This window comes from Panthera leo, chromosome B1 (genome assembly GCF_018350215.1).
Source record: "Panthera leo isolate Ple1 chromosome B1, P.leo_Ple1_pat1.1, whole genome shotgun sequence".
Taxonomy (NCBI): domain Eukaryota; kingdom Metazoa; phylum Chordata; class Mammalia; order Carnivora; family Felidae; genus Panthera; species Panthera leo.
In genome coordinates, this window is record NC_056682.1 from 55453883 (window position 1) to 55473487 (window position 19605).

General features: G+C 41.2%; 1 protein-coding gene across 1 annotated transcript in view; it reads right to left on the reverse strand.

Moving 5' to 3' along the window:
• Nucleotides 1-19605, reverse strand: part of GALNTL6 (polypeptide N-acetylgalactosaminyltransferase like 6) — a 1201435-nt gene that overhangs the window by 55305 nt on the left and 1126525 nt on the right. The window lies entirely within an intron of this gene.

Here is a 19605-nt window from a genome sequence, read left to right on the forward strand (position 1 = left end):
TCATGCAGAAGATTGATTCAAGTTACGTCTGAAGGGAGTTTTCTGTGCCTCTTGGATTTCAGTGCCTTTTTCCTTCCCCAGATCAGGGAATTTCTCAGCTATGATTTGTTCAAGTACACCTTCAGCACCTTTCCCTCTCTCTTCCTCCTCTGGAATACCAATTATACTATCTCTCTTTTTCTCAGCTTCCTCTTCTTCCATAATTTTATCTTCTAGTTCACCTATTCTCTCCTCTGCCTCTTCAATCTGAGCTGTGGTCGTCTCCATTTTATTTTGCAGTTCATTTATAGCATTTTTTAGCTCCTCCTGACTGTTCCTTAGTCCCTTGATCTCTGTAGCAATAGATACTCTGCTGTCCTCTATACTGTTTTCAAGCCCAGCGATTAATTTTATGACTATTATTCTAAATTCACTTTCTGTTATATTGTTTAAATCCTTTTTGATCAGTTCATTAGCTGTTGTTATTTCCTGGAGATTCTTTTGAGGGGAATTCTTCCGTTTTGTCATTTTGGATAGTCCCTGGAGTGGTGAGGACCTACAGGGCACTTCCCCTGTGCTGTCTTGAATAACTTGCGTTGGTGGGCGGGGCCGCAGTCAGACCCCATGTCTGCCCGCAGCCCACCGCTGGGGCCACAGTCAGACTGGTGTGTGTCTTCTCTTCCCCTCTCCTAGGGGCGGGATTCACTGTGGGGTTGCGTGGCCCGTCTGGGCTACTTGCACACTGCCAGGCTTGTGGTGCTGGGGATCTGGTGTATTAGCTGGGGTGGATCGGCAAGGTGCACGGGGGGCGGGCGGAGGGGTAGGCTCAGCTCGCTTTTCCTTCGGAGATCTGCTTCGGGAGGGGCCCTGAGGCACCGGGTGGGAGTCAGACCCCCCCGGAGGGACGGATCCGTAGAAGCACTGGATCCACAGAAGCACGGCTTTGGGTGTTTGTGTGGTGCAAGCAAGTTCCCCGGCAGGAACTGGTTCCCTTTGGGATTTTGGCTGGGGGATGGGCGAGGGAGATGGCGCTGGCGAGCGCCTTTGTTCCCCGCCAAGCTGTGCTCTGTCCTCCGGGGCTCAACAACTCTCTCTCCCGTTGTCCTCCAGCCCTCCCGTTCTCTGAGCAGAGCTGTTAGCTTATAACCTTCCAGATGTCAAGTCCCGCTTGCTGTCTGAACACACTCTCTCCGGCCCCTCCGCTTTTGCAAGCCAGACTCTGCTCTGCTTGGCCGGCGGGCCACCCCTCTGTCCCGGCTCCCTCCCGCCAGTCCGTGGAGCGCGCACCGCCTCGCCGCCCTTCCTACCCTCTTCCGTGGACCTCTCGTCTACGTTTGGCTCCAGAGAATCCATTCTGCTAGTCTTCTCGCGATTTTCTGGGTTATTTAGGCAGGTGTGGGTGGAATCTAAGTGATGCGCAGGACGCGGTGACCCCAGAGTCCCCCTATGCTGCCATCTTCCTCCCCGAGACCAGTCTATCCTTAGTTGCATTTAGTGGAGAATCTTCTACAGAGACCACAATGAGAGCTAGACATGTTCATTGAGATTGGATTGAGATTGTTTCTAGGCCTTTTCAGTGCATAGAGCTAGAGAATTTGTAAGTGAGGGGGGAAAAGTCATGAGTTCACACTGACAATTTCAATTCAAATTTGAGATTATATAGTGTTTATCTTACTGATTTTTATATTTGGATCTCTGATGCAAACGTTGTATTTATTTTTATAACATTAACAGACTTCTTAATTTGTATAGTTGAAAAGAAGGTAAATTAAAATACGTCAGAGTTAAACAGGTATACAGATTGATATGATTAATTACATGGTTTAGATTATATAGATCCTTATTAATTTTGGCTCACCTATTACAGAGTTAAGCTGTCCTATGATTGGTGTGTTTCTATCTGTTTCTCCTTGAATTTCCAGCAAATTCTACCTTATAAAATTGGTTTTTCTATAGATTGTAGTCTTTAGTATTATAATATCTTTTTGGCTTTTAACTTTTCAGCTTTCCGCCCCCCGCTCTACCTTGTTTCATATTAAAATCTCAACTTCTGCTTACTTATTACTTGTGTTTATCTGGTATTTCTATTGTATTCTTTAATCTTTAATCGTTCTGATCATTTTGGTTTAGGTATGTCTCAGCAGAGAGTTCAATTTGCTTTATTTTCTGGATTTTTTTAAGTCAGTATACTTTATATATTTGATCTCAGTTCTGGCATAGCGATTTATTATGTATTTATTGTCTCTACAAAGTCACTATGTGATCCATTCTCTTTTCTCTTTGTAATCTTTGGTATTTAATATGGTTTGTATTTTTGTCCTACTATTTACCTTTACCCTAATATTATATATAATATCTGCTGATTCTTTTTTTTAGATAATACCTAAATTTTTTCTAAGCAATACCAGTTAGTTATAATCTTTTCCCCTTTTCTTCCCTCTCTTTCAATGTATAAACATGGATGATATTCTTTCTAGTTAATGCCTTTGGCACAATCATTGAACTTACTCTGCTTTTCCATTTACTTTCTCTATTTGTTAGTTGTATTTATTTCTGCATTGGTAGAGCACATACAATTTGCATATTCTTTTATCCTTATAGCCAGTCTCTATCCGACCTTAGGTCAGTCTGCCCTCAACAACCTTCGTTTTCTGATGCTCATTCTCCAGCATGTTTCTCAGAAAGGTTCTTTGGAAAAATAATCCCTGAGTTCTTTAATGTTTAGAACTGCTTTTTGACGGTTTCCATACTTGAAGCATAGTTTGGTTGGATATAAAATCTTTGGCTCGTATTTTACATTCTGCATCATTTTCACAACGTTGTTCCATTGTTTTCTGGTACAAAATGTGCTTCAAAATTTTACTTAGTTTTTTGGGGGTTTTGTTTGTTCATTTGTTTGTTTTTGCTTGGATGCATAAAATTGTTTTTCTTCTATTAAAAAATACAATGACTTTACTAGAAATGTTTCAGTGTTGATGATTCACGAAGTTCTCATACATAACTCTTCTAATTTGTAGATTCAAATATTTTGTTTTATGAAGATTCTCTTGGGTTATAGTTTTTTAAAAATGTTTTTTAAATGTTTATTTATTACTGAGAGAGAGAGAGAGAGAGAGGTGGAGGAGCAGAGAGAGATTGAGACACAGAATCAGAAGCAGGCTCCAGACTCTAAGCTGTCAGCACAGAGCCCGATGGGGGTGGGGCTTGAACTTACCAACAGAACCGTGACATTATGACCTAAGCTGAAATCGGATGCTTAACCAACTGAGCCACCCAGGTGCCCCTCTTGAGTTATAGTTTTATGTATTTTTTGTCTTTCACTTTTATGGGGAGCTTTCTTTTTTGGGAATTCATGTTGAATCTCCTTTCCATCTTTGTTGTTCCAGATCTTTCATAGAGTCCTCTTCTCTCCTTCCACGTTGTTGACTTCATTCTTCTATCCTCTAGCCTCAGTTTCTCTTACTGTGTTTCCAGGGACTCAACTTGTTGCTTTGTTTCTTCCAATTTAGGCTTATTTCTGAAATCTTGGTTCTCTCTTTTCTTCTCTTTGCTTTTCATTCCTGAGTCTCCACCTCTCTTTTCACATCATCATGCTTCATATCCTAGCCATCACCTTCCTGAGCTGTTCTATTTTTGATGTGCATGGTTCTTTTAAGCGTGGATTGTTTTTAAGATTCTTTTAGCTCATTTTGAAATCTTATGTTACATTTCTCATCTTCTTTGTGGCCACATTTGTAGAATGGTTTCATTACCTATTGGAACTTTATTTGGTTTATTTTTATCTTTATCCTTGTTGTATCTCGGTAGGGGGTTTTATTGTAATCTGTTTTTATTTTCCATCTATAAATAAACTCGTTTTCTTGGCTAGTAGAGGAAAGTTCTTCTGTAGGGCTTTTTTGTCTGTTGTTACTGTGATGTATTAAAAAACATGGCCTCTTTGTATAGTTACTTCTCTTTCTCTCAGAGCTAAGTCTGATTTACAAAAACTTCCTGTCTCTGACTCTGTGTCATCTAGAGTTCTAAGGGTTTTCCCTGCAAAGCAGTATGGTTACCTTTAAACGTGTTTGCTGTTCAGTGCTTTCTGAGGTCTATCTCCTTCTCTGGTGTTAGAAGCTTTTGTTTCCCGGGCATCTGTGGTGTTTCATGGTGGATCCAACCAACAGCAGGTTTTTCCTTTTCTCTTCTTTTCTTTTTTTCCCATGAGGGCAGGTGTGGGAAACGGGAAGGAAAAGAATGAGTGTCCGTCTTTCCAAAAGAACATTTTGGAGTGTTTCTGAAATACGTGTGGGCTTCAACATAGTTTAAATTCCAGTGGCCCCATACTGATTTCATATGGTATTTTTGTGTTTGTCCTCAACTTGGAGCCTGTGAGGATGTCTTGGAGTTTTACTGGTAATTTGTAGATTTGATTGCTTTAGTTCCTGTTCTGTAAAAGATCATCTTTTTCTGGGAGTGAATATTTGTTGATTTCTAACTGGCAGCTTCTAGAACTGTCAGTACTGCCTTTTTTCTTTATTACCTATTCCACATCTCTGACAATCCCACAGAAGAACTGCTGCCGTCTGTTGCTTCGGTTACACTAACTTACATTCTGGAGTTCTTGGGGATTCCTTGTTACTAGTTTTATGTAAGATGATAGCCATGTTGTGTGTTTTTCTTCTTTGCTATCCTAAATGCTCTGTCTGGTTTTTATGATTAAACAAAACGGTGCTGCTGCTGTGTTTTTAGCATTGGAAATGGCCGTATATTTGAAAGCAAAACTATTGTAGAAAATTTAACTTTTTATTTCTTTTTATTTTGAAAAACCTTGTGGTTTTCCATTATTTCTGATAGAATGGCAGTATTCGAATGTTAGGATCTGGAACAAAACTGCTGCAAACTTGTAAGCAATTCTGTCAAAAAAGCATAGGTGAAGAACCTGGAAATGTGTAATTTGTTCTGGATAATTTGGGTCTAAAATAAGACTGGAAAAAACTAATTTGTCCTTCCTGTTTTGAGGATTGAGCTAGAAAGTTAAGCTCCTTCTGAGATTTTTTTTTTTTATGTTAGTTTCTCTTCCTAATGGGACTGAAGAATAGGTCATCTTATCCAGAAATTGGCCAACCAATATCATATTGGGCAATAGGGGCTCAACAGAAAAAGTTATACACATCACTACAAAAAGGGAAAGATCTAAGGCGAGAGCTAGTTTAGCCAAATATTACTGGGTTGTTGATTAGACAAAAACAGATTTTGGAAATCCAAGCTGCTCAAAGTCAATTCCTGAATCTCAAAATTAGTGGGAAGAAATATAATCAAGTAGGTGAAAAAACACTGAGAGGTAATTGTGAGAAAGTAAAACATGGAGAAAGTACTTGGCTATGGAGGCAGCCGGAGGGTCCAGGAGCCCTTATCTTCCTGCCTCCCAAACTAAGGTTGGTCACAGAATCTAAGACCAACTGATGACATTTAGGTTGCTAAAAATATCCCTATTGTGAATGCAAGGGACTATTTACCTCTAAGCAGTGCACTCACTGTGCTTCCCAGAGTTTGGAACAGGGCCAGCCAAGACCTACTGCTAACAATACATTTTAAGGACACTTGGAGGAATATGGGCTCTTGCTCTTAACTATTGCCTGTCTGCGAATGAATAAAACCAAATTTTAAGCTCTATTATGAATTCTGGCATCAGTCTGGATCACTCAGAATTGACCTCCAGTATTTTCTCACCTTTATTCTAAGACCCCAAGAATCTTTCCCATTTTCTGCTGTACTTATTCTTGTTGCCCACCAACCCGTGGTGGGGGGGATCACCAGATTTTTAAGGGCAAGTTGAGGGCCTTTGCTACTGCAGAGACCACTCTGAGCTCTCCCAGAAGCCAGCTGTGCGCTTTGTTAAAGAATGAGTAGGAGGGGAAGTATTCCTAGGTTCATGACTGGAAAAATGATATTGATTTTTTTTTCTATTTATGACAATTCCTGAGGCCTGGATTGGAAATCTTGCTATGATTAATTGAGTGATCCTCAAATTCTATTAATTTTATGTCATTCTTGGAATTAGAAAGGTACCGATTGTCAATGAAAATTAAACACCAAGATAAATTAATGATTAGGCTAACATACACTTAAAGTTTCATTTACTCCTGTCACATGAACCCGAAAAGGTTTATATTTATGTGTGTAAACATATGTCAGTATGATTACATGTATTTGAAGGAAGAATAAAATAAATAGAGAAAAAACAGAAATTTTGCTTGGAATACTTAATATAAGAGAAGGAAAAAAAATCTGTTAGCTCTGAAACAGCTCTGATTCTATTATGAATTGGGCCAAATTGCCACTGTTGAGACAGTAAGATGTCCAATGTACTCAGCTGGGAATATGGAACTAAAATCAAGTTTATCATAAAACACTTTAAGTTTGCCTTCAACTGTCGAGAATTCAGAAAGCACATAGTAACATCTGAAAGGATAATGCGATTCTTTAGGTGTCCTTCCATTTTTCCCAACCTCGGTGGTTGAGCTCCAGAGACATGAGTTAGCATAATGTACCAGCATTGCCTCTGCCTGGGAAAATAAATGACAGCTCAATCAACTCTAATACACTCAGAGAATGACAAATCATCTCTGAATGACTGCTTCATTTAATGATCTGGTTTAGATAGATAGCAGCTGAATGGCAGGGCCAGTTTCTGCACAGTGGCCAAGGGACTGGCAAGACAATCTCACATTGCAGCTCTCCCAGTTGCAAGACTGGGTTGCGAGGGAGGCAGGAAACCTGGCCACAGTTCTCCCAAGGGAATGCAAGAGAGCCTCACTCATTGTGCAGAAAGTGCTGGCTTTGACCTCTGCATTATACAGCAGCAACATTTACACGGAATTTGTTTGAAAGAGACAACATCACATCCTCAGATGGTCTTTCAGATAACGCACCACCTAGGGCCAGACTTCCTTTCCCATAAGCTGATAGGGAGAGATTTGAAAAGCCCATATACCCGTGAGAACCTTAGAAGAAAGAGGAAGAAAGCAAGTCAAAAGAAGTCAAGTGCAGCTGAGGCAGAGGAGGAGAACTGGAATTATTTAGGGTGCCTGTCTGTGGGAATGTTCCACAATTCCGGGTGACATTAATCTTGAGGAAGGAATTTAAATAGCAGCCGAAGGAGCCCGGCATTGAGATGAATTTTTAAAATAAAGATTTAAAAAAAGTTTTGCACAATTGCAAGAAGACAGACGGATGTGCCAAGATTGGCACATTGAGGACAGTAAGCAGACACATCTTAAAAGAATCTATGGCACCGGTTGGGGAAGGCACCGGTTTGTCTATTTTACATCTTTTATTCTCTCTTACACATGATACTCGGGATTCTGCAGAACTCTTCTTTTTGGACCATAAAGGAATACTATAAATGACTTTTAGCAAATTCATGAATTCTAAGGAGGGGAAGGGGTAAGGAGGAGGAAAATAATAGGAAATTCTGCTTCTTTCATTTAGTATCTTGACACACACAAAAAAGGCGTTCCATATGTGCATGGTTTAAGAATAATTTTCCACTTTAAACTTGCTCTTCCCCTATCCAACAGAACATCGTAGAAAAGCACATTGCTTCTATTTGAATAGCACGAAGGGATGTTCGCCTTAGTACATGGCTCAAAATCCTATATATTCCCTTTGGGCCTCATTGCCATCCACTACTCCACCCATTCTACTGGCTCCCAGAGGATCTACCCAGTTCCCTCCACCCAGAGGATGGAGTGATTTCTTCTCTGGAGAGCACTTTTCCATCTGATGTGACTTTTAATGTCTTCATGTCTTTAAGTAGGAAGCTGGCAGGGAGGGTTTGGAGGCTGCTGGAACAGAGGATTTTCATTTTTGGAGTTTTCCCTTCTTGTTAAGGTATCAGAAGAGAATACTCAATATCATGCTTGACTGTCATATGGACCACAGACCTGATGGTCCTTCACGATCTGCTACCTGAGATTCCAACCTCAAACTCTCTCCCTGGCCAACCTTTTCAAAGTGGCGGATGCTGTATGGCCAAGAAGGGAGGGTACAGAGACTCTTCCCCTGTGTGGTGGAGGGGAGTGACAGCTCAGTGTGCTCTGTGGAGGTGTCTAGGCAGAGCAGTGAGAGGCAAGGGGGAACAACAGGGAACCAGGATCCTCCATTCATTGATCATTCATTCATTCATTCATTCAGGGAATATTTACTGAGCACCTACTATGTGCCATGCACTTTTCTCAGCTGCTGAAGAGCAGTAGCAACTCCGTAAATCAAACAAAATCCCTGTGTCATGGAGCTGGCTTTCTTGTGTGGGAAGTAGATAAGAAACATGATAAATAAACGCATATATAACTTGCAAGATAGTGGTGGATGTTGAGGAGTAAAATAAAGCAGGGAAGGGAGATGGGGAGTATATAAATATAAAGGTGCATGTGTGTGAGAGTTCTCGCACACAACGGGACAGTCAGTGAAAGGCCTTACTGAGAAGACAATTTTTTTGAGTAAGGACCAGGCAGAAGTGAGAGAAGGAGCCATAGGATTCCTGGGGCTGGAGGATTCTAATTAGAAGGAACAAGTGGCAAATCCCTGAGGTAGGATTGTGCTTGGCCCGTCTGGGGAGCAGTGATGAGGCCAGAGCACCTAGAGAAGCGTAAGCGGGGGGGGGGGGGGGTGAAGTAATAAGAGATGAGGCTGGAGGGATGGAAGCAACAAAGGTCAGACCATTCAGGATACAGGTAAGGACTTTGATTTTTACCCCAAGAGAGATGGTAGCCATTGAAAGGTGATTTTTTTTTATGTTTTCTTTTAATTTATTTATTTTCAGAGAGAGAGAGAGAGCAGGGGAGGGGCAGAGAAAGAGAGGGGAGCAGAGGATCTGAAGTGGGCTTTGTGTTGACAGCAGTGAGTCCGGTGCAGGGCTAGAACCTACAAACTGGGAGATCATGACCCGAGCCCATTGGGGGCTTGAACCCACAAACGGCGAGATCATGACCCGAGCCAAAGTCAGATGCTCAACGACTGAGTCACCCAGGCACTCCCCATTAAAAGGTTTTGAATGGAGGAGCGGCCTGATCTCCCATTTTTAGTGGACTATGTTGAGAATAAGCTAAAGGGAAAAAGGGCAGCAGCAGCAGAGAGATGAGTTAGGAGACAAATGCAATAATTCAGCTGAATTTGTCAAGGAAATGAGTAGCAGTTTATAGGCTAGTTATGGTCTGTAACGTCTCCTTTACAAGGTGGATTCTTACAACCAGGGCCAAAAATTGCCTAAGCACTTCATTGTTTACCCAGAATCGGGTTGGCACAGAAAATCAGGTGGAAACCGTTCCAAGTACAAGCGCATAAAATAGCCAGTTACCCTGCCTTTGGCACAGATCTCCCATAAAGGATTCTTGTGTTTACATTGTTGGAGGTCGGTGGTTCCTTTGTGTAACTGCTTTAAAAGAGCCTCACAGTCTGCATTTCCCTTTTCACTTTCTTACAAAAACAGCAATTGACCTATTACATTTATTTAGGAGCTTTGCCCATTCTAACAATTAATTTTACCTTTATAGGAAATTAAACAGCCCTTTCATATGCTGGATTGGACCCTGGAACAGAAAAGGGACATTAGTGAAAAAACGGGTGAAATCTGGATAAAATCTGTAGTTTAGTTAATAGTACTGTACCAACGCTAATCACTTAGTTTGAGTGTGCTGTGGTTAGAGTGGCAAACATAAGGTGTTAGCATTGGAACAACCGTGGTGAAGACGATATATGACCTTTGTGTACTCCCTTTGTAACTTTTCTGCATATTTAAAATTTGCAAAATAAAAAAAGACATTAAAAAAATCCCTCTCAAAGGGAAAAGAAAAAACATAAGAGCGATAACTTCAAAAGAGCTGTTCTAGGAGATAAAATGATCCCCAGATAGATTCTGCACATTTAGTAATTTTTATCCACTGTTAAGAAGGAGGTTGCTTTTACCCCATATATAGTTAGACACGAGTTCTCTTTTTCATCATTTCATTTAGATCACGCTGCATTTCAACACTTCTCTTGCCTCCTGCATGAAGTGTAGATGCACCACTTCTACTCTCAGGGATCTACTCTGCTTGGGAAACAGATGTTTTTCAAGACTGTTGACCAATCCACATGCTTGTCCCTTGGTTGCCTTTCTTTCTGCCTTCCTCCAATCTTCCAGGTCTTCATTCTTGTACCACACCCTCACTGAACAATTGCAACTGAATGCAACTGGCCCTTGAACTATAGCCCCGTTGTCTTCTTTCCTGAAACTTGAATCTGATCTTGTTTTGTATGCTGTGTTGAAACTTTGGGGAAAGAAATTTGCCATCGTGTTCAAAAAAATCTTATCTTCTCAATGTCTAATTGTTTAGACCAGAAATGACGAATGTAAATGCCCCATGGGCAGGGCAAATCACATAAAGGTGTAAGGCAGTCAAAGGTAATGACAACCTTCTACTGTAGCCTACCTGGCCTTTAAGTGGTTGTGGGAAGTTTGTGTCTTTCTGGGAAGTTGTGTCTTTCTTCTTCTTCTTCTTCTTCTTCTTCTTCTTCTTCTTCTTCTTCTTTTTCTTCTTCTTCTATTTCTTCTTCTCCTTCTTTAGATCATCAATGGAGAGCTGAGAAGCCAACATGGCAGAGAAGTAAGGGGATCCATACTTCCTGCATCTCTCAAACAAAGAAGTGTAGAAGCCAAAGGACTTTGAACATGAGAGCCTGGGAGGAAAAGAGGCTGAATCTACTAGGAAGAAAATGGGAAAGCTGGAAAAAAGATAGGTGGGTAACTGCGAACTGGGGGAGATAAAGAAAGGACAAGTGGGCACGGAGTGGAGGGACCCCCCTCTGCGGAGAGACAAAGGGAAGAGAAAGAGCAGCTAGGGAAGTGCAGGACTGTATCTGGACGGGAGAAAGACCTCAGACTGAGACTGAGAGGGATCCTATCTCTAACTGTGGGGCTTTCTTCGGACTGGAGCCGGCTCCCTGTTTGCGCACCTGGGGAGGCAGGGAGCCAGTCCTGGGTACGGGTGTAGGTCAGGGGCTCAGTCCGCAGGTGGAGAAAGTGGTTCCCTCCCTGGAGGGCTGCACAATAGTACAGAACCTGCCTGTGTTCACCATGCCCCGGGCACAGTGGCTGGGCTGAGGGTGCAGCCTGCAGGAGGAAAAGGCCGCCGTTTCCTTGGAGTGCTGTGGGAAAAGACAAAGGCAGCCTGTGTCTGCCACCTTGGGGGGCTCCCAGTGAGGGTGGCTGCTCAGTCCACAGTAGTAGAAGGTGGTCCTCCCTGAAGTGTGGCAGCACAGACAAAGCCAGCCAGGACCACATATCGCCGCACTGAGAGGAGCTTCCCCAGGGCCAGAGCGCATGGAGTGGGACTTTGAATCCTAGCCAAGCGCAGGGTCAGGGGAGTTGGTGGAGAGAGAAGGACCGCCCCGTCTGCGCCCGTGGCACAGTGAGGACGACTTAAACTGAGTCCACTGGTCTGCCTCCATGGGGAAGAGACTGGGGAATCACCATTCCTCCCCCCACCAGGCGGGGCCTCAGGAATCACTCCAGGGGGGTTCAGATTACACCAAACCATGCCCCCATGCACTGGGTAACTGCATATCCACGAGTGGAGCGGCACAGACCCTGTGGAGAGCTCCTCCTGACGATGCAGCATTGCCTGGATTAACACTAGGTCAATTCTGGGTATATAGATATATTCTCACCTCCCTCCCCATTTCTCCTCCTTATCTCTTCCTTCCCTTGGGCTCGTTACTCTGGTTACTGGTCTGTCTAAACAGACATATTTAATCCATTATCTCGATACATGTTTTACACCTCCTTCTTTACACTCCTTTCTCTCTCTCTGGATTGAGCCTTTTGGTCGCTCTGTCCAGTCAATGTTTATTTTTTCTCCCCCCACCCCGCCCTGCTCCTGTCATTTCTCTCTTTGTAGTGCTCTTCCATTAGCACTGCCTCCACCCCCTGCTTTACTTGTAGTCAGTGTTTTTGGTTTTTTTGTTTTTAGTCTTTAGGTTTTTGTTTTTGTTTATTTGTTTGTTTGTGTTATTTGTTTGTGTGTTTTTGTCTCCTGTTTGTCTATCTGTTTTCCTTTACAGGGCTACTCCAAGGAACAAATCAGAACACATCTGGTGGAGGGTCCAAAATATTACAAGTAGGGTAATAAAATAACCTAAGTCACAACAACAGAGAGCAAGTAACAATCCCTGAAAAAATACCTCCTGAAGGGCCAGACCCTGGACAGTATATAACCCTCCTTAATGTAGCAGTGCTCACAGGTGCAGAGCAAAGAACAAGCTTTTAAAACACATAAGGGACAGAAAACTAGCCAAAATGATGAAATGGAAGAATTCTCCTCAAAAGAAATTCCAGGAGGCAGCGACAGCTAACGAATTGATCCAAACCCGATATAAGCAATATAACAGAACAAGAGTTTAGAATAATAGTGATAAAATTAATCATTGGGCTTGAAAAAGCATAGAGGAAGCACAGAATCTATTGCTACCGAAATCAAGGGACTAAAAAATAGTCATGATGAATTGAAAAATGCTATAAATGAGGTGCAAAATAAAATGGAGGCAGCTACAGTGCGGATTGAAGAGGCAGAAGAGAGAATATGTGAATTAGAAGATAAAATTATGGAAAAAGGGGAAGCTGAGAAAAAAAGATTAAAAAATCCAAGACTACGAGGGGAGAATTAGAGAACTAAGTGATGCAATCAAACGGAACAATATCCATATCATAGGAATTCCAGAAGAAGAGAGAGAAAGGGGCTGAAGGTGTACTTGAACAAATCATAGCTGAGAACTTCCCTGATCTGGGGAAGGAAACAGGCATTGAAATCCAAGAGACAAGGAGAACTCCCTTAAGACGTAACTTGAATCTATCTTCTGCATGACATATCATAGTGAAACTGGCAAAATACAAGGATAAAGAGAGAATTTTGAAAGCAGCTAGGGATAAACAGGCTCTAACTTACAAAGGTAGACACATAAGGGTAGTAGACCTATCTACTGAAACTTGGCAGTCCAGAAAGGAATGGCAGGAACTCTTCAATGTGATGAACAGAAAAAAATATGCAGCCGAGAATCCTCTATCCAGCAAGTCTGTCATTTAGAATAGAAGGAGAGATAAAGGTCTTCCCAAACAAACAAAACCTGAAGGAATTCTTCACTACTAAATGAACCCTACAAGAGATCCTAAGGGGGGCTTTGTGAGTGAAATGTTGCAAGGACCACAAAGTACCATAGATACCACTACAAGCATGAAACCTACAGATATCACAATGACACCAAACCCATATCTTTCAGTAATAATACTGAATGTAGATGGACTAAATGCTCCAACCAAAACACATAGGGTATCAAATGGATAAAAAAACAAGACCCATCTATTTGCTGTCTACAAGAGACTCATTTTAGACCTGAGGACCCCTTCAGATTGAAAGTGAGGGGATGGAGAACTATCTATCATGCTAATGGAAGTAAAAAGAAAGCTGGAGTAGCTATACTTATATCAGACAAACTAGACTTTAAATTAAAGGCTGTAACAAGAGATGAAGAAGGGCATTATATAATAATTACAGGGTCTATCCATCAGGAAGAGCTAACAATTATAAATGTCTATGTGCCGAATACAGGAGCCCCCAGATATATAAAACAATTACTCATAAACATAAGCAACCTTATTGATAAGAATGTGGTAATTGCAGGGGACTTTAATACTCCTCTACAGCAATGGATAGAACATCTAGACAGAGAATAAATAAAGAAACAGGGGCCCTGAATGATACATTAGATCAGATGGATTTGACAGATATATTTAGAACTCTGCATCCCAAAGCAACAGAATATACTTTCTTCTTGAGTGCACATGGAACATTCTCCAAGATAGATCACATACTGGGTCACAAAACAGCTCTTAATAAGTATAAAAGAATTGAGATCATACCATGCACACTTTCAGACCACAATGCTATGAAACTTGAAATCAAGCACAAGAAAAAATCTGGAAAATCTCCAAAAGCATGGAGGTTAAAAAACATCCTACTAAAGAATGAATGGATCAACCAGGCAATTAGAGAAGAAATTAAAAAATATACAGAAACAAATGAAAATGAAAATACAACAATCCAAACGCTTTGGGATGCAGCGAAGGCAGTCCTGAGAGGAAAATACATTGTAATCCAGGCCTATCTCAAGAAGCAAGAAAAATCCCAAATACAAAATCTAACAGCACACCTAAAGGAAATAGAAGAAGAACAGCAAAGACAGCCTAAACCCAGCAGATGAAGAGAAATAATAAAGATCAGAGGAGAAATAAACAATATAGAATCTAAAAAACACAGTAGAGAAATCAATGAAATGAAGAGTTGTTTTTTTGAAAAAACAAACAAAATTGATAAACCTCTAGCCAGGCTTCTCAAAAAGAAAAGGGAGATGACCCAAATAGATAAAATCATGAATGAAAATAGAATTATTGCAACCAATCCCTCAGAAATATAAGCAATTATCAGGGAATACTATGAAAAATTATATGCCAACAAACTGGACAACCTGGAAGAAATGGACAAATTCCTAAGCACCCACACTCTTCCAAAACTCAAGCAGGAAGAAATAGAAAATTTGAACAGACCCATAATCAGTGAAGAAATTGAATCAGTTACCAAAAATCTCCCAAAAAATAAGCCAGGACCAGATGGCTTCCCTGGGGAATTCTACCAGACATTTAAAGCAGAGATAATACCTATCCTTCTCAAGCTGTTCCAAAAAATAGAAAGGGAAGGAAAACTTCCAGACTCATTCTATGAAGCCAGCATTACTTTGATTCCCAAGCCAGACAGAGACCTAGAAAAAAAAAAGAGAACTACAGGCCAATATCCCTGATGAATATGGATGCAAGAATTCTCAACAAGATACCAGCAAATCGAATTCAACAGCACATAAAAATAATTATTCACCATGATCAAGTGGGATTCATTCCTGGGATGCAGGGCTGGTTTAATATTCACAAATCAATCAATGTGATACATCACATTAATAAAAGAAAAGAGGGGCGCCTGGGTGGCGCAGTCGGTTGGGCGTCCGACTTCAGCCAGGTCACGATCTCGCGGTCTGTGAGTTCGAGCCCCGCGTCGGGCTCTGGGCTGATGGCTCGGAGCCTGGAGCCTGTTTCCGATTCTGTGTCTCCCTCTCTCTCTGCCCCTCCCCCGTTCATGCTCTGTCTCTCTCTGTCCCAAAAATAAAAAAAAAAAAAAATGTTGAAAAATAAAAGAAAAGAACCATATGATCCTGTCAATCGATGCAGAAAAAGCATTTGACAAAATTTAGCATTCTTTTTTAATAAAAACCCTTAAGAAAGTTGGGATTGAAGAAACATACTTAAACATCATAAAAGCCACTTATGAAAAGCCCACAGCTAATATCATCCTCAATGGGGAAAAACTGAGAGCTTTCTCCCTGAGATCAGGAACATGACAGGGATGTCCACTCTCACTGCTGTTGTTTAACATAGTATTGGAATTCTAGCATCAGCAATCAGACAACAAAAGGAAATCAAAGGCATCAAAATTGGCAAAGATGAAGTTAAGCTTTCACTTTTTGCAGATGACTTGATACTATATATGGAAAACCCAATAGACTCCACCAACAGTCTGCTAGAACTGATATGTGAATTCAGTAAAGTCACAGGATAAAAAATCAATGTACAGAGATCAGTTGCATTCTTATACACTAATAATGAAGCAACAGAAAGACAAATAAAGAAACTGATCCCATTCACAATTGCACCAAGAAGCATAAAATACCTAGGAATAAACCCAACCGAAGAGGTAAAAGATCTGTACACTGAAAACTATAGAAAGCTTATGAAGGAAATTGAAGAAGATACAAAGAAATGGAAAAAAATATTCCATGCTCATGGATTGGAAGAATAAATATTGTTAAAATGTCAATACTACCCAAAGCTATCTACATATTCAATGCAATCCCAATCAAAATTGCACCAGCATTCTTCTCGAAGCTAGAACAAGCAATCCTAAAATTTGTATGGAACCACAAAAGACCCAGAATAGCAAAGGTAATATTGAAGAAGAAAACCAAAGCAGGAAGCATCACAATCCCAGACTTTAGCCACTACTACAAAGCTGTAATCATCAAGACAGCATGATATTGGCACAAAAACAGACACATAGACCAATGGAATAGAATAAAGATTCCAGAATTGGACCCACAAATGTATGGCCAACTAATCTTTGACAAAGTAGGAAAGAATATCCGATGGAAAAAAGACAGTCTCTTTAACAAATGGTGCTGGGAGAAATGGACAGCAACATGCAGAAGGATGAAACTAGACCACTTTCTTATACCATTCACAAAAATTAACTCAAAATGGATGAAGGACCTGAATGTGAGACAGGAAACCATCAAAACCCTAGAGGAGAAAGCAGGAGAAAACCTCTCTGACCTCAGCCGCAGCAATTTCTTACTTGACACATCTCCAAAGGCAAGGGAATTAAAAGCAAAAGTGAACTATTGGGACCTCATCAAGATAAAAAGCTTCTGCACTGCAAAGGCAACCGATGGAATGGGAAAAGATATTTGCAAATGACATATCAGACAAAGAGCTAGTATACAAAATCTATAAAGAACTCACCAAAGTCCACACCCGAAAAACAAATAATCCAGTGAAGAAATGGGGAGAAGACATGAATAGACACTTCTCTAAAGAAGACATCCAGATGGCCAACAGGCATATGAAAAGATGCTCAACATCACTTCTCATCAGGGAAATACAAATCAAAACCACCTCACACCGGTCAGAGTGACTAAAATGAACAAATCAGGAGACTATAGATGCTGGCGAGAATGTGGAGAAACAGGAACCCTCTTGCACTATTGGTGGGAAGCAAACTGGTGCAGCCGCTCTGGAAAACAGGGTGGAGGTTCCTCAAAAAATTACAAATAGACCTACCCTGTGACCCAGCAATAGCACTGGTAGGAATTTACCCAAGGGATACAAGAGTATTGATGCACAGGGCCACTTGTACCCCAATGTTTATAGCAGCACTCTCAACAATAGCCAAATTATGGAAAGAGCCTAAATGTTTATCAACTGATGAATGGATAAAGAAATTGTGGTTTATATACACAATGGAATACTACTTGGCAATGAGAAAGAATGAAATCTGGCCATTTGTAGCAACGTGGATGGAACTGGAGAGTGTTAAGCTAAGTGAAATAAGTTAGGCAGAGAAAGACAGATACCATATGTTTTCACTCCTATGTGGATTCTGAGAAACTCAACAGAAGACCAGCAGGGAGGGGATGAGGGAAAAAAAAAAGTTACAGAAAGGGAAGGAGGCAAACCATAAGAGACTCTTAAATACTGAGAACACAGTGAGGGTTGATGGGGGGTGGAGGGGAGGGGAAAGTGGGTGATGGGCATTGAGGAGGGCACCTGTTGGGATGAGCACCGGGTATTGTATGGAAACCAATTTGACAATACATTTCAGTAAAAAAGAAGTAAAATAAAATAAAATACACAGCTGATAGATATATATATAAAAAAAAGAACATCAATGGAAGCTTTAAGTCTGTTTCCACACAAGGTATTTTATAGATACAGGTTATGATTTAGTCAGGTACTATGGGAAAATGTGATCTGTTGCAGTTTGAAGCAGTAACTGTGTAGGAATAAAAATATATGTTTCCACGTAAGATGGAAAAAAGCTTGATAAGATTTTACCTGGCTGCAAACCACACAATGATGCTTTGAGATCTTTAAGAGTATTTCTGAGTCACTAAGGCAAAATTGCATTTAAATTATCATGAGTAGGGGTGCTGGGTGACTCAGTCAGTTAAGCACCCAATCTTGATTTAGGCTCAGCTCATGATCTCAAGGTTTGTGGGTTCAAGCCCCCCATTACGCCCTGCACTGACAATGTGGAACCTGCCTTGGATTCTCTGTCTCCCTCTCTCTCCCTGCCGCTCCTGCACTCCCTCTCTGTCTCTCGCAGAATAAATAAATAAACTTAAAAAATTGTCATAGGTAGTAGAGGGAGGCAAACCATAAAAGGCTTTTAAATACAGGGAACAAACTAAGGGTTGCTGGAAGGAGGTGGGTGGGGGGATGGGCTAAATGGGTGATGGGCATTAAGGAGGCAAATTGTTGGGATGAGCACTGGGTGTTATATGTGAGAGGTGAATCACTGGGTTCTGCTCCTGAAACCAATACTCCACTGCATATTAACTATTTTGAATTAAAATAAATAAATTTTAAAAATTATTATAGGTAGTAGATATAACCTTAACCAAAAACACCTTACAAAGACACTCTCCTGCTTATCGAGTAACAAATTCCTGTATCATACAATGCGTTAGACTATGAAAGCTCTTTTGGGGGGGAGGTCTACTTTACATTTCCACTGCTATAAATTAAGCCCATGGTAGATAACTAAAACTAATAGGAGCAGACCATTATTACTAATATTCCAGGGAAGCTTTAAAGAAATGGTTAAGATGCAAAGTATTAGATCAGATTACTAACTGGCCCAAGCAGCTACTATTAGGACCAGGTGCACATTCAAAAACATTTGGAAATGGAACATGCATTGATGTCCTTGACCTTGACTCTCTGCTTCACACCTGAGGCATCCCAGGCACAGGTAGAGAACATCTTTTTGGACCCTCTCAGCGAAACAAGCAGGTGCACGTGAAACCTTTTCCAAGGGGAGCTGGAAACCCAAGAACGCTGCCTCAGTATCCTGGCCTCTCCTGCCACGTTCTGTGTTCAGACTTCTGCAAAGCCACAGACACCAACCAGGCTAAGGCATGTCCACGCCCACAACGCAAAACCAAGGACAGTGATGAAGAGGCTCCTCCACAATGCACCATAGTCAACTCCTGGCATCTGAAAGCCTTGAGAAGTAGGACGGCGCTAGCATCCAGCCCAGCCTGCAATTTCCCCCTCACAGCCTCCTGCTAAAAGCAGATTAAATTGCTAGGATAAATCCACCCTATCCAATTTTAGTCCTTGCTTTAGCATATGCTTTTCTATGAGGAAAAGGCTATAGTAACAGGATTGAATGGAACGGAACCCAGCACAATAGTCCTTTCTATGCCAAAAGATAGATCTTCTAAATTTGGGAACCGGGACTATTCAGTTCTTTCCATTTTAAAATCATGAAGTGAAATAAAAAAGAAACGTTCCGAGGTGGAAAGGTTAGTGCTTATTTAAGGAACCCATGTGGCTCCCGCGTGTGCCACAGTTCTGGGTGTTATGGAAATGCATTTCTTCACAATTCTGTACGGCACCTCTGGGTAGGAAAATAGTCAAGCCCCTCCATCACCTCATCCTTGCATATACAAATAGCAACAAGGCTACGCACGGTGGATGGTGAGGGATTCAATCGTGGAGAGCAGGTCACATTTATTTACACAATAGCACGATAGATATTTTCATTCTCTGCAAGCTCTTATGGAAATTTCACTAACCTGAAATAAAAATATTTTCCAGGTGTATTAAAAAAAATCCAACTGGGGAGTCAACAGCCGCCAACGGTTCTGGGTGGGACTATCAAGGCTGAGGGCAGAATACTCATCTTTGGCAACGTATGAAAAAATGCTGGACATTCATTTAGTGGA